This window comes from Capra hircus, chromosome 21 (genome assembly GCF_001704415.2).
Source record: "Capra hircus breed San Clemente chromosome 21, ASM170441v1, whole genome shotgun sequence".
NCBI lineage: Eukaryota > Metazoa > Chordata > Mammalia > Artiodactyla > Bovidae > Capra > Capra hircus.
In genome coordinates, this window is record NC_030828.1 from 15,359,700 (window position 1) to 15,371,908 (window position 12,209).

The 12,209-nt window shown below is 45.4% G+C and overlaps 1 protein-coding gene across 2 annotated transcripts in view; it reads right to left on the minus strand.

The window, feature by feature from the left end:
* SV2B (synaptic vesicle glycoprotein 2B) overlaps positions 1-8,782 on the minus strand; it is a 247,574-nt gene extending 238,792 nt beyond the window's left edge. The window contains exon 1 of one of the 2 annotated variants that reach the window (XM_018066594.1): positions 8,343-8,782. The gene's annotated coding sequence lies outside the window, so the exon portion shown is untranslated. Of the gene's footprint in view, positions 1-7,555; positions 7,749-8,342 lie in introns of those variants that run through there. The other variant, XM_005694936.3, reaches the window with a different exon arrangement.

The following is a 12,209-nucleotide window of genomic DNA, read 5'->3' on the forward strand; positions in this document are numbered from 1 at the left end:
TGCACCTCCATAATCCAAATGACTCAAAAACTTTGATCAAGGAATTCTAACAAAGTATGAGCCAATGCAGAGCTGAGCTGGGGGTTGGCCTATTGTAGAGAATGGAAGGTTGATTTCCCTTTGAGGCACCTCAGAAATCTCTAGCTCATAAGTCTATTATTATCCACCTGTCTCATTTTGAACACAATGGGCGCTTCATACAAATAATCTCATCAGAACTGGAAACATTAAATGACAGGTTCTAAACTCTCTCTACACTTAGAATTCCCAATTCTTTCATTAGATGTAACGATCCTTTGGGACGCCCCGATGGATCAGCAGGTAAGGAATCCACCTGCCATGCAGGAGCCACAGAAGACATGGGTTTGATCCCTGGGTCAGGAGATCCCGTGGAGGAGGAAATGGCAACCCACTCCAGTACTCTTGCCTGGAGAATCCCATGGACAGATGAGCCTGGAGGGCTGCAGTCCATGAGGTCACAAAGAGTCGGACACAACTGATGACTAAGCGTGCACTCAGTAATTCTTTCATTAGTATTTAGACCAACACATTTCCAAGAACAGGAGCATGAAAGAAACTGCAGACCACTTGGGTGTTATTACTACTTCCATCATCACTTTCATCACCACCACCAACCATCATCATCACCCTCACTGCCACCATCATCACCATCACCATGTTATAACTGAAGGAACCAGGGCTCAGGGAAATTAAATAACTTGCTACAGTTACACAGCTAGAAAGTAAGGAAGATTGAGTCCAAACCAAGTTTTGTTTGATCCCAAATCCCAGCGCTCCATCCAATCTCCAGCATGGTCAAGCTTGGTATCCACACGTAAAAACGGAGGCCAACTTGATATCCCTTTCTCATATTTCCTTCTCAGCTTCAGTTCTTTTTCTCCCACTGTTGTCCCTTTCCTTCTCTCTGTCTCTCTCTCTCTCTCTCCCTCTCTCTCACACACACACACAAACAGGAAACCATTTGCCATTGCAGTACCTACTTTTTTCCTCACTCCCACCCCCTCTAATATCACTACAAACAAAACTCACACTCACACATATTCAGCCACACCACAGGGAGGAAATGGTCAGCACCTGGAGTCTGAGATTGAAGTCATTCCAATTAAAGTCACACCAATTAAACCCCATAACTGTTCCTCCCTTTTCCTATAAGACTATTGCGGATTTCTCTCCTTTTATAAACAGGAACAGATTACACAAGATGCTGTGGATGTGGGATTTTTCAAGCAAGCTGGTGACACTCTTTCACTTGGCACAAAATTGATTTAAATAAACATCTTCCTTTTTCAAGATTCTTTCCTGCTTCTGCTTAATCTTAAATTAAGAGGAGGACAATAATAACCCAAGAACATCACACCTCTGAATTTCAACCTCCTCTCCTGCAGGATTTTGTCTCCTTTTTTGAAAGTATGAGCTATTTTTTGGTTCCCACTTGTTTCTCCTTCTTACTTGTCATCACACATTGTTTTCTATAAGACATAAGCAATTGGAGCCTTCACATTTAAAGTCTGTTTTTAGTCCGTGGGATCCACAATAAGGCTCTCATGAGACCTTGAAAAGAAAAAGAATAACTTCAGGGAGTTACACTTCAAGACCCACTGAAACAAAGATCCGCAGTCACCTCCAGTGATTGAATGACTCCATTCACTCATTCAGTAAATACTGAGCGCAGACTATGTGCCAAACAATATGCAGGGCACTGGTGGCACAGCAGGGACTGGGCTCACTGAAGGGACAAATTAAGAGTGCTAACGACACTCAAGCTTGTATCTCCTTCTAGGACCTCTTCCTTCAACTGTAGACCCACACGTGTAACTATCAAATTAACATCTCCCATTGGATGTTCAGTTAAACCCCACTACTCTTCCTTCTCCATTTCAGTAAAGGGCCACTCTTTCTAGTTGCTCAGGTCAAAATATGTAGAGTCATCCCTGAATCCCTAGAGCAATATATCTGTAATTTGATGACTTTTCACCATCACCACTAACTACCCTGGTCCAAACCACCATCATCTCTTGCCTGGATCACTGCAGTAGCCTCCTGACTTTATCTCCCTGTTTTCACCCTTAACCCCAAAAGTCTATTCTAAAGTCTAAAGCTCAGGTAATCATTGTAAAGCTTAAATCAGATAATGTCAGCGAGTGCTCAAAATTCTCCACTGGCTTCCCATCATGCTCAGAGTAAAAGCCACAGTCTACACAAGGCCCTAGATAACCTTGTATTACCCAGCTCTCAGCAGTTTGTCTGATCTCACCTTCTCCATCCTCACTCCCTCGACACGAACGCCCTTTCTGTTCCCAGGCCACACCAGGACACTGTTCCCTCAGGGCTTTCACGCTTGTCGCTTTCCCTGCCTAGAAGGGTCCTTCCCCAAACATCCATCTGGCTGATTCTCTTCCTTCATGTCACCCTGAGCACTCCCAGCCCTCCCTTCACCCTGCTCCTCATCCACCCAACCAGGCACTCCTCATCCTGTTCTCCCTGCTTGATGTCCTCTCATCACATAATGCATATTTACTTATCTACATGCCATCTCCCCAACTAGGATGCCGCTCATGAGGATGGACCTTGCCACCTTGCCTCATGTTTGTGTGGGCGCTCAGTCGCTCAGTCCTGTCTGACTCTTTGGGACTCCATAGACTGTAGCCCACCAGGCCCCTCTGTCCATGGGATTTTCTAGGCACAGAATACTGGAATGGGTTGCCATTTCCTCCTCCAGGGGATCTTCCCAACCCAGGGATTGAACCTGCATCTCTTGTGCATCCTGCATTGGCAGGCAGGTTCTTTACCACTGTGCCACCTGGGAAGCCCATGCCTGGCGTGTAAGGAACACTCAGTAAATATCTGGTGGATGAATGGCTATCTAAAGATTCATATGTCTGAGGCTGATCAGCCATGGAGACAGAGAACAACAGAGAAAAAGAAAAGGGCAAGTTTCAGGCACTGTCCATTCAAGCAGAATTTGGGGAAAAAGGAGCCTTAGTCAAGGGGGCTTTAAATATTAACGTCCCTATGGCAGACTGAATGCAAAGACTGTCCAGTTCCCTCCTCCCTCCATATCCATGCTCTTTGCAGTGTGCCTTCATAGCTCCTCCCATCAAGCAGTGTACTCCAGGGACTTCCCTGGTGGTTCAGCAGCTAAGACCTTGCGCTCCCAATGCAGGGGGCGCAGGTTCCATCCCTGGTCAGGCAACTAGACCCTACATGCCACAACAAAAGGTCAAAGATCCCACGTGCTGTATCTAAGACCTGGCACAGCCAAATGAGTAAATAATTTTTTAAAGTGTATTCTAGTCTCTACACCTTCACTCTGGGCTGACCTTGTGAGTTGAAGAGAAAGTGTCAGTCACAGTCATGTCCAACCCTTTGCAACACCATGGACTGCAGTCCGCCAGGCTCCTCTGTCCATGGGATTCTCCAGGCAAGCATACTGGAGTGGGTATCCATTCCCTTCTCCAGGGGATCTTCCTGACCCAGGGATCGAACCCTGGTCTCCTGCATCGCAGGCAGACTCTCTACACCTTCGCTCTGGGATGGTCTTGTGACTTACTTTTGTCAATAGACAAAGATGAAACAACAGTGTGCCAAGCATAAGCTTAGACCTCAAGAGGTCAGGCAAGTTTCCGCCCACCCTTGGATACCAGGGATAGTATATGAACATGTTGGGCTAGCCTGTTGGAAAATGTACTACCCGGAGCAGAGCCAAGTTCCCCCAGGTAAGGCCACCCTCAAGCAGCCAGCTCTCAGCCACTCCAACAGCAGACAAAAGTCACATGAACAAACCCAGCTGGGATGAATCAAGCCCAACTCAGACCTAAAGAACTGCCTGGCCAGCCCGAGAAAATGAGAAATGGTTGCTGTCTTAAGCTGCTAAGTTGTGGAGAGATTTGTCCTGTAGTCCCCTTGGTAAGATCAGCCCTAATGTATGTGATCAGCCCCCAGGGGAGGCATCTCAGCTGCTCTGCTCTGAATATGTGCTCATCAGGAAAGCTTCTCCTTGTGATGTGGCTGTCACCAAGGGGATCTGCAAGAAGAAGACACCCCGCGACGCCACACAGGGTCCCAGCCACTGCAAATTCACAGTCGGAGGTGAGCAAGGTCACTGCGATGTAGCCCAGAGGGACAGAGCGGCTTTCTGAGGCAGCAAGACCTTGGATGGAAAAAAAATCCACAGGTGAAAGTCGCCTTCTAAAGGGGTGACTTGGGGGACACCCAACCAGCCACCCAGCCAGGACCCAACCTTGTCAAATCCTGTTTCATAGAAACTTTGACCAGCTTCTCAGGCATCCAACCCCATTTGTATCCATGAAACACACTGCAACAGTCCCACAGCACTAGGGTCAGCCATGGGGGAAAGCTCTCAAATCCCCCAAACCATACACTTTATTTTTTTTAATTGGGTCCAGTTGATTTCAAGTGTACAGCAAAGTGATTCTATCAGACACATATAATATATAAATATGTATATAAGTTCTTTTTCCGATTCTTTTGCATTATAGGTTATTAGAAGATACTGAATGCAGTTCCTGTGCTATGCAGTAGGTCCTTGTTGTTAATCTATTTTATATGTTATAGTGTGTGTGTGTGTGTGTGTGTGCTCAGTTGCTCAGCCACGTCCCCCTCTTTGCAGCCCCATGGGCTGCAGCACACCAGCCTCCTTGGCCCATGGGATTCTCCAGGCAAGAATACTGGAGTGGAGTGCTGTGCCCTCCTCCAAGGGATCTTCTCAACTCAGAGATAAAACCCGCGTCTCCTGCATCTCCTGCCTTGCAGACAGATTCTTTACCATTAGTGCCACCTGGGAAGCCCAATGTGTGTATTTTAATCCCAAACTCCTAATTTATCTGTCCTCCCTCCCCTCACACTCTCCTGTTTGGTAACAGTGAGTCTGACAAAACCATGCTCTTTAGAGCAACAGTCCCCAATCTGTTTGGCACCAGGGACCAGTTTCATGGAAGACAATTTTTCCATGGACCAGGCAGGGGAGATGGTTTCAGGATGATTTAAGTGCATTACATTCATTGCACACTTTATTCCTATTACTATTACATCAGCTCCATCTCAGATCATCAGGCATTAGATCCCAGAGGTCAGGGATCCCTGCTTTAGAGGAACGATGTCCCAGAGGGGTGGAGCAGCAAATTGTGGTCTTCCTCGTGTTCGGCCTACAAGATGGAAGTCTCAAATAAATGCACCATATAATATCATGTTCATGGTACATGAATAGTACACCAACAGTCGATGTATTTCCAGTTGATTCTAATATCTTTCCATAGCCATAGAAACTACTTTCATCCTCAAAGAATACAGACTAAAAACTAGCAAGGACAATACCTGCAGGACTGTTCGCTAAGGGTGGCCCTTTCTTTCATTGCAGGGTAAAGGCCCAAAAGAAGCCCTAAAACAGTCCTTGATCTGGATGAAAGGTTGCTGAACACTGTTTTGCACTGAGCTCCTCATCACCTTGGAAAGATTTATGCCTCTGCTGGCTGCATTTGCTCAGGCTGAGTGACCTAGGAACCTATGTCTCCCAACCAGCCTTCTTCTAAACATCGAGTGTAAGATGTCAGCCAATTCCTTCCTCAAGTGCTCAGGATATTAATCTTAGCAACAAATAGAAATCATGAGAGGCAATACCCCAGTGACCCTGCCGGCTTGCCCCTCTGACCTCAAATCCTACTGCTGCTCCCCTTGCTCACTCACCCACAGCCTCACTGGACTCCTCTCTGGGTTTTCATATGAACACACCTCCCTCCTGCTTCAGGGTTTTGCAGGTGCTGCTACACTGCCCGGAATGCTCTTCCTCAGACATCTGCCTGGCCCGCTCCTCACTTCCCCAGGGGTCCAGTCAAATGTCACTCATCAGCAAAGCCTTCCCTGACCAAGCTATTTTAAACAATAACAATCTTCACCCCGCCCTCTGGCAAGACTCCCCATTCCTCTTACTCTGCTTTATTTCTCTCCACTACAATGCATCATTATCTTGTTATTTATTTGTCCATTATCTTACATACACACACACACACACACACACACAGTAAGCTCCTTGAGGGACTTTATTTAATTCAGTCCTTATCCCTACACACAGCAATTCCTGACACATAGTGCTCAATGAATGAACTGCCATTTCTTAAGCACCTACTTTGTGTCAAGCAATTTATATATGATGATCATTTCCCAATAAACATATTTTTAAGCACTTATGATGTAATTATATTATAAGAATTCCACTGTTATCTCCATTTTACAGCTCAGGAACCCAAAGCGAGGCTAAGAAACCTGCACAAGACACTTACCTAGGTCTGTTTGAGTATCAAAACCCACAGTCCTTGAAGTGTGACAATCTGCTTTTTAAATACCTTAGTGACAGTTTAGGTTATAAGACACATGTAAGACGCATCTCTGGCAACCTGTATAACACAAGAGTTCTTCATTCTACCATTTTTCTATCACCCACCATAGATTTTGTCCAGGAAAAAAAATCTGTCAGATTGGATTTTTATTTCCCAGAGCACATTGGTTGGGATAGCTCTAGATTTCCTTTATTCCATCCATTTAGAGACATCCAAGTTCAGAGCTTTCCTTCTGAACTGAGCTGGGACAAGCACAGACAGGTCAGGGACCCAAAGGAGATGAAGACAGAAGTTCATCTGCTCGGAGAATCCCTCAGAACTATCCAGAATCCTTGCCTTTGTGATGTACTGCTCCCAAACCTTCCTGGTCCTAGAACTTGGGGAAACGATCCATTAAAGAAACAAAAAGCCTGACGTCCTGCACTGGACACTCTCTTCTCTTGGTTATCATCTTGTGTCTGTGTCTACTGGTATCTGGTAACATATTGCAAATGCCAACTCTGCTGTAACTTACAGAGCTCTGCACGTACAGCAGCCTTGATGCTGATGACGGGGAGACTGATGGGGGTTACAGACCAAAGGACCAAGAGAGGGACCCCATTTCTACTGAAATTCATGTAATGTCTCACCTAGGAGTGCTTAAGTTTAAAAAAAAAAAAATCACTGCCACATTAATCCCTCTCTTCCTGCTCCCACCATTCTTTCTACATCTACATTGCTGAACCTATCACACCTCCTTATTACAGGTGTTTCTTCTCCACCAGATGTGAGCTTCTGGGGAAATGGCCTTTGTTTTCATGCTCTCTGCACCCCCCAGGGTTAATCCAGCCTCTGACACATACTAGGTGCTCAGCCAGTATTTGCTGACTCAAGAAAGATGCAGAGCGAGCCTGTGCTGTGCTTGCTGCACCCACTGGAGCAAGCAGGGCAAGTGACCTCTTCTGGAAAGGGCAAGAAGCAGAAACAGAAGAGACCAGGGTAGACCAGAAGGCTCACTGAGCTGGCTAGGATGTCTAATTATCCTCTGTAGGCATCTACTTCCTATCCCTCACCTGCCACTCCCTGAACCTCAAAACCACCCACATTTGCTTCTGAACACGCTTTTTAAAAAATGAGCACACACCCCACCCCACCCTACCGGTCTGCTCTTACCAGAGCCCCAGACACCGAGGTTAAGTTACCTTTAAAAGGAGTTAGTCTGCATCTGTGATTTCTGGTTTAAGGATCGTGTTTCAGCAGCCAGGCTGAACCCTGGACAGCAGATATATCTAACACCCGTCTGCGGAGGAAACGGCAGTGCCTCGCTCCTTCCTGGCTAAACGCACCCGCTCACCCGTCCCTGCAGAACAAATCATGTTCTTTTCCTTGCGCTAAAATCCATCTATAAACAAATCCTCTCCGCGTCCCTAAGAAACGGCTCCCACGCCCGCGGAGGGCGCCCTCCACACACACAAATACACACTCACAAACCCCAATCCAGAGGTACCAGGTGAAAGCCTGGTTTCGATCTGTCCTTTAAGAACAAACCAACAACAACATCATTCACCACACACACACACACACACACACACACACACACACACACACACACACATCCATCTAATTGCAAATAACTGAAACTAAAAGGGGTAACTAGGAAGCTTATGGAAAGGGAGTTATCAACGTCAATAGCCTAAGTTGCAAAACTATGTATGGCGCTAACAGTTCAAACAGGATTTAAAAACAGCCCTTGGGGATGCCCGCTTCAAAGAGGCGCGCAACCCCGCGCAGCAGGCAAGTGCTTGCTTTTCTGCGCCAGCTTTCCAAGACTCTCCCCTGTCTTTGTGCCATTTACTATAAACAACATTCAGAGGTAGCAGCGTGTACGTTTCAGCCCAGGCAGGCGAGCCTGGGAGCCCCCAGGGTCGCGCGGGCTCCGCGCCCCCGGCCGGGTCTGCACGCACTGGAGCGAGCAATGCCGTCCCCTACCTGGGTGGGAAATCCGCACGCGGCCGCCTCCGGGTGCGGGCGGAGCGGGATCCGTCCGGGTGGCCCGGCCGGCTGCTCGGGAGAACGCGGTGCTGGGGCGATCCCGGCGGAGGCAGGAGTCCGCGAGTGTCACACCTGCATCACGGCGCCCGCGCCGCCGCAGCGCGCAGCGCGCCCCCGCCACACCGAGCACTCAGGGCGGGAGGCTCCTGGGTCCTCTACTCAGCGGGATCAGATCCTAACCCGCTTTCTTCCCGGCCTGGGCATTAAAGGCATTGGCGGCGGCCACCTCTTCTCGCTTCTAAATCCCCTTCTGATTCAAGACGGAGTGTTTGGGATAGCTTGATGGGCAGGGGACCCAGCTGGGGACTCAAGCTGTCTGGATTTGCAGAGCAATACACGCTAAACTTCTTATTCCTCGAGTTTCGAGTTTCATCCCCTATTGATGACTGGCATCTCTTTCACGCTTTCCACCGCGCCCGGAACCAGGGGGCGCTATGCACTCCACATTCCCTTTCACCAGCCCCAAACTAAGACACTTCGGAGGGCACGACTTGAATTCCTGGGAAGGTGAATCCTCGGATAGTGCGTGCCTGCTCGGTCGTGTGGACTCTTTGCGACCCCATGCGTGCAGCTCGCCAGGTTCCGCTGTGCATGGAATTTTCCAGGCAAGAATACTGGAATGGGTTGCCATTTCCTATTCCAGGGAATCTTCCCCGACCAGGGATCGAACTTGTGTCTCCTGCATTGGCAGGCGGATTCTTTACCGTTGGACCACCAGGAAAGTCCATCAATGCTTATATCTGATATCTAAACTTCTTCTTGCCTGACGACTCTGGTTAAGACCTCTCAAACAACATTGAATTAAAGTGGTACTGAGGCTACTATATTAAAACGGATAACCAACAAGGGCCTACTGTGCAGCAAGGGAACTATGCTCAATGCTATGCGGCAGCCTCCATAGGAGGGGGGCTTGGGGGAGAATGGATCCATGCTTATGTATGGCTGAGTCCCTTTGCTGTCCACCTGAAACTATCACAACATTGTTAACTAGCTATATTCCAGTATAAAATTAAAGGTTTTTCAAAAATAAAGTCGTGGTACTGGATATCTGGTTTTATTCATATTCAGGGGAAAAGTCTTCATACTATTACATATTTTAATTATAAAAGTGATAATGAAGAGCCTTATCTTATTCTTAATTTCATAAAAAAGCATATTTTACCCTTAAGTATGATGTTAGCCGTTGTTAAAAACTCTATCAGATGAAAGAACTTTTCATAATAAATATGTATAATTTTGTCGAAAGTTTTTTGCCTCCACTGAGATATCCATAGTTTTACTATTTTATTCAACTCATATGGGTGATTCCATTCATTGACTTTTTTTTTTTAGAACAAAATGTTTTATTGCAAAGCTCCTCAACTAAAGCCTAGAATTCTTACTCATATAGTTTCATTTTGTGTTATATTGATTCTTATATTAAGTATAACTCATAAGAAACTTTGATATAGTTTTTACCAGGTGCCAACAGATTAAAGGCAGCAGAAAAGGTATAAAGGCTATTTGAAATAAGTATCATTACTGTTAAATTTTCAATGATTGACACAAAGAACATGAACGATTTAAAAATAAAATGTCACAAAGAAACACATGGTACAAAATATAATAATCAAAGCAGAAATTTATGTATCAAAACAAAAAAAGGTGAACAGTGTGTTTTCTGCTTTTATTTTTTTTTACCAAAATAAAATTTTATTTTTTTTTAATTTTTATTTTTACTTTATTTTACTTTACAATACTGTATTGGTTTTGCCATACATTGACATGAATCCACGACGGGTGTACATGAGTTCCCAGTCCTGAACCCCGCTCCCACCTCCCATCCCATATCATCTCTCTGGATCATCCCCGTGCACCAGCCCCAAGCATCCTGTATCCTGTATCGAACGTAAACTGGTGATTCGTTTCTTACATGATAGTATACATGTTTCAGTGCCATTCTCCCAAATCATCCCTCCCTCTCCCTCTCCCTCAGAGTCCAAAAGTCCATTCTATACATCTGTGTCTCTTTTGCTGCCTCACATACAGGGCTACCATTACCATCTTTCTAAATTCCATATATACGTGTTAGTATACTGTATTGATATTTCTCTTTCTGGCTTACTTCACTCTGTATAATCGGCTCCAGTTTCATCCATCTCAGTAGAACTGATTCAAATGTATTCTTTTTAATGGCTGAGTAAGACTTTATTTTGGGGGGCTCCAAAATCACTGCAGATGGTGACTACAGCCATGAAATTAAAAGACGCTTACTCCTTGGAAGGAAAGTTATGACCAACCTAGATAGCATATTCAAAAGCAGAGACATTACTTGGCCAACTAAGGTCTGTCTAGTCAAGGCCATTGTTTTTTCCTGTGGTCATGTATGGATGTGAGAGTTGAACTGTGAAGAAGGATGGGCGCTGAAGAATTGATGCTTTTGAACTGTGGTGTTGGAGAAGACTCTTGAGAGTCCCTTGGACTGCAAGGAGATCCAACCAGTCCATTCTGAAGGAGATCAACCCTGGGATTTCTTTGGAAGGAATGATGCTAAAGCTGAAACTCCAGTACTTTGGCCACCTCATGCAAAGAGTTGACTCACTGGAAAAGACTCTGATGCTGGGAGGGATTGGTGGGCAGGAGGAGAAGGGGATGACTGAGGATGAGATGGCTGGATCGCATCACAGACTTGATGGATGTGAGTCTGAGTGAACTCCAGGAGAGGATGATAGACAGGGAGGCCTGGCGTGCTGCGATTCATGGGGTCACAAAGAGTCGGACACGACTGAGCGATTGAACTGAACTGAACTGAATACTCCATTGTGTATATGTACCACAGCTTTCTTATCCATTCATCTGCTGATGGATATCTAGGTTGTTTCCATGTCCTGGCTATTATAAACAGTGCTGCAATGAACATTGGGGTACATGTGTCTCTTTCAATTCTGGTTTCCTTGGTGTGTATGCCCAGAAGTGGGATTGCTGGGTCATATGGCAGTTCTGTTTGCAATTTTTTAAGGAATCTCCACACTGTTCTCCATAGTGGCTGTACTAGTTTGCATTCCCACCAACAGTGTAAGAGGGTTCCCTTTTCTCCACACCCTCTCCAGCATTTATTGCTTGCAGACTTTTGGATCACAGCCATTCTGACTGGTGTGAAGTGGTACCTCATTGTGGTCTTGATTTGCATTTCTCTGATAATGAGTGATGTTGAGCATATTTTCATGTGTTTGTTAGCCATCCATATGTCTTCTTTGGAGAAATGTCTATTTAGTTCTTTGGCTCATTTTTTGATTGGGTCGTTTATTTTTCTGGAATTGAGCTGCATAAGTTGCTTGTATATTTTTGAGATTAGTTGTTTGTCAGTTGCTTCATTTGCTATTATTTTCTCCCATTCCGAAGGCTGTCTTTTCACCTTGCTTATAGTTTCCTTTGTTGTGCAGAAGCTTTTAAGTTTAATTAGATCCCATTTGTTTATTTTTGCTTTTATTTCCAGTATTCTGGGAGGTGGATCATAGAGGGTCCTGCTGTGATTTATGTCAGAGAGTGTTTTGCCTATGTTCTCCTCTAGGAGTTTTATAGTTTCTGGTCTTATGTTTAGATCTTTAATCCATTTTGAGTTTATTTTTGTGTGTGGTGTTAGAAAGTGATCTAGTTTCATTCTTTTACAAGTGGTTGACCAGTTTTCCCAGCACCACTTGTTAAAGAGACTGTCTTTACTCCATCGTATATTCTTGCCTCCTTTGTCAAAGATAAGGTGTCCATAGGTGTGTGGATTTATCTCTGGTCTTTCTATTTTGTTCCATTGATCTATATTTCTGTCTT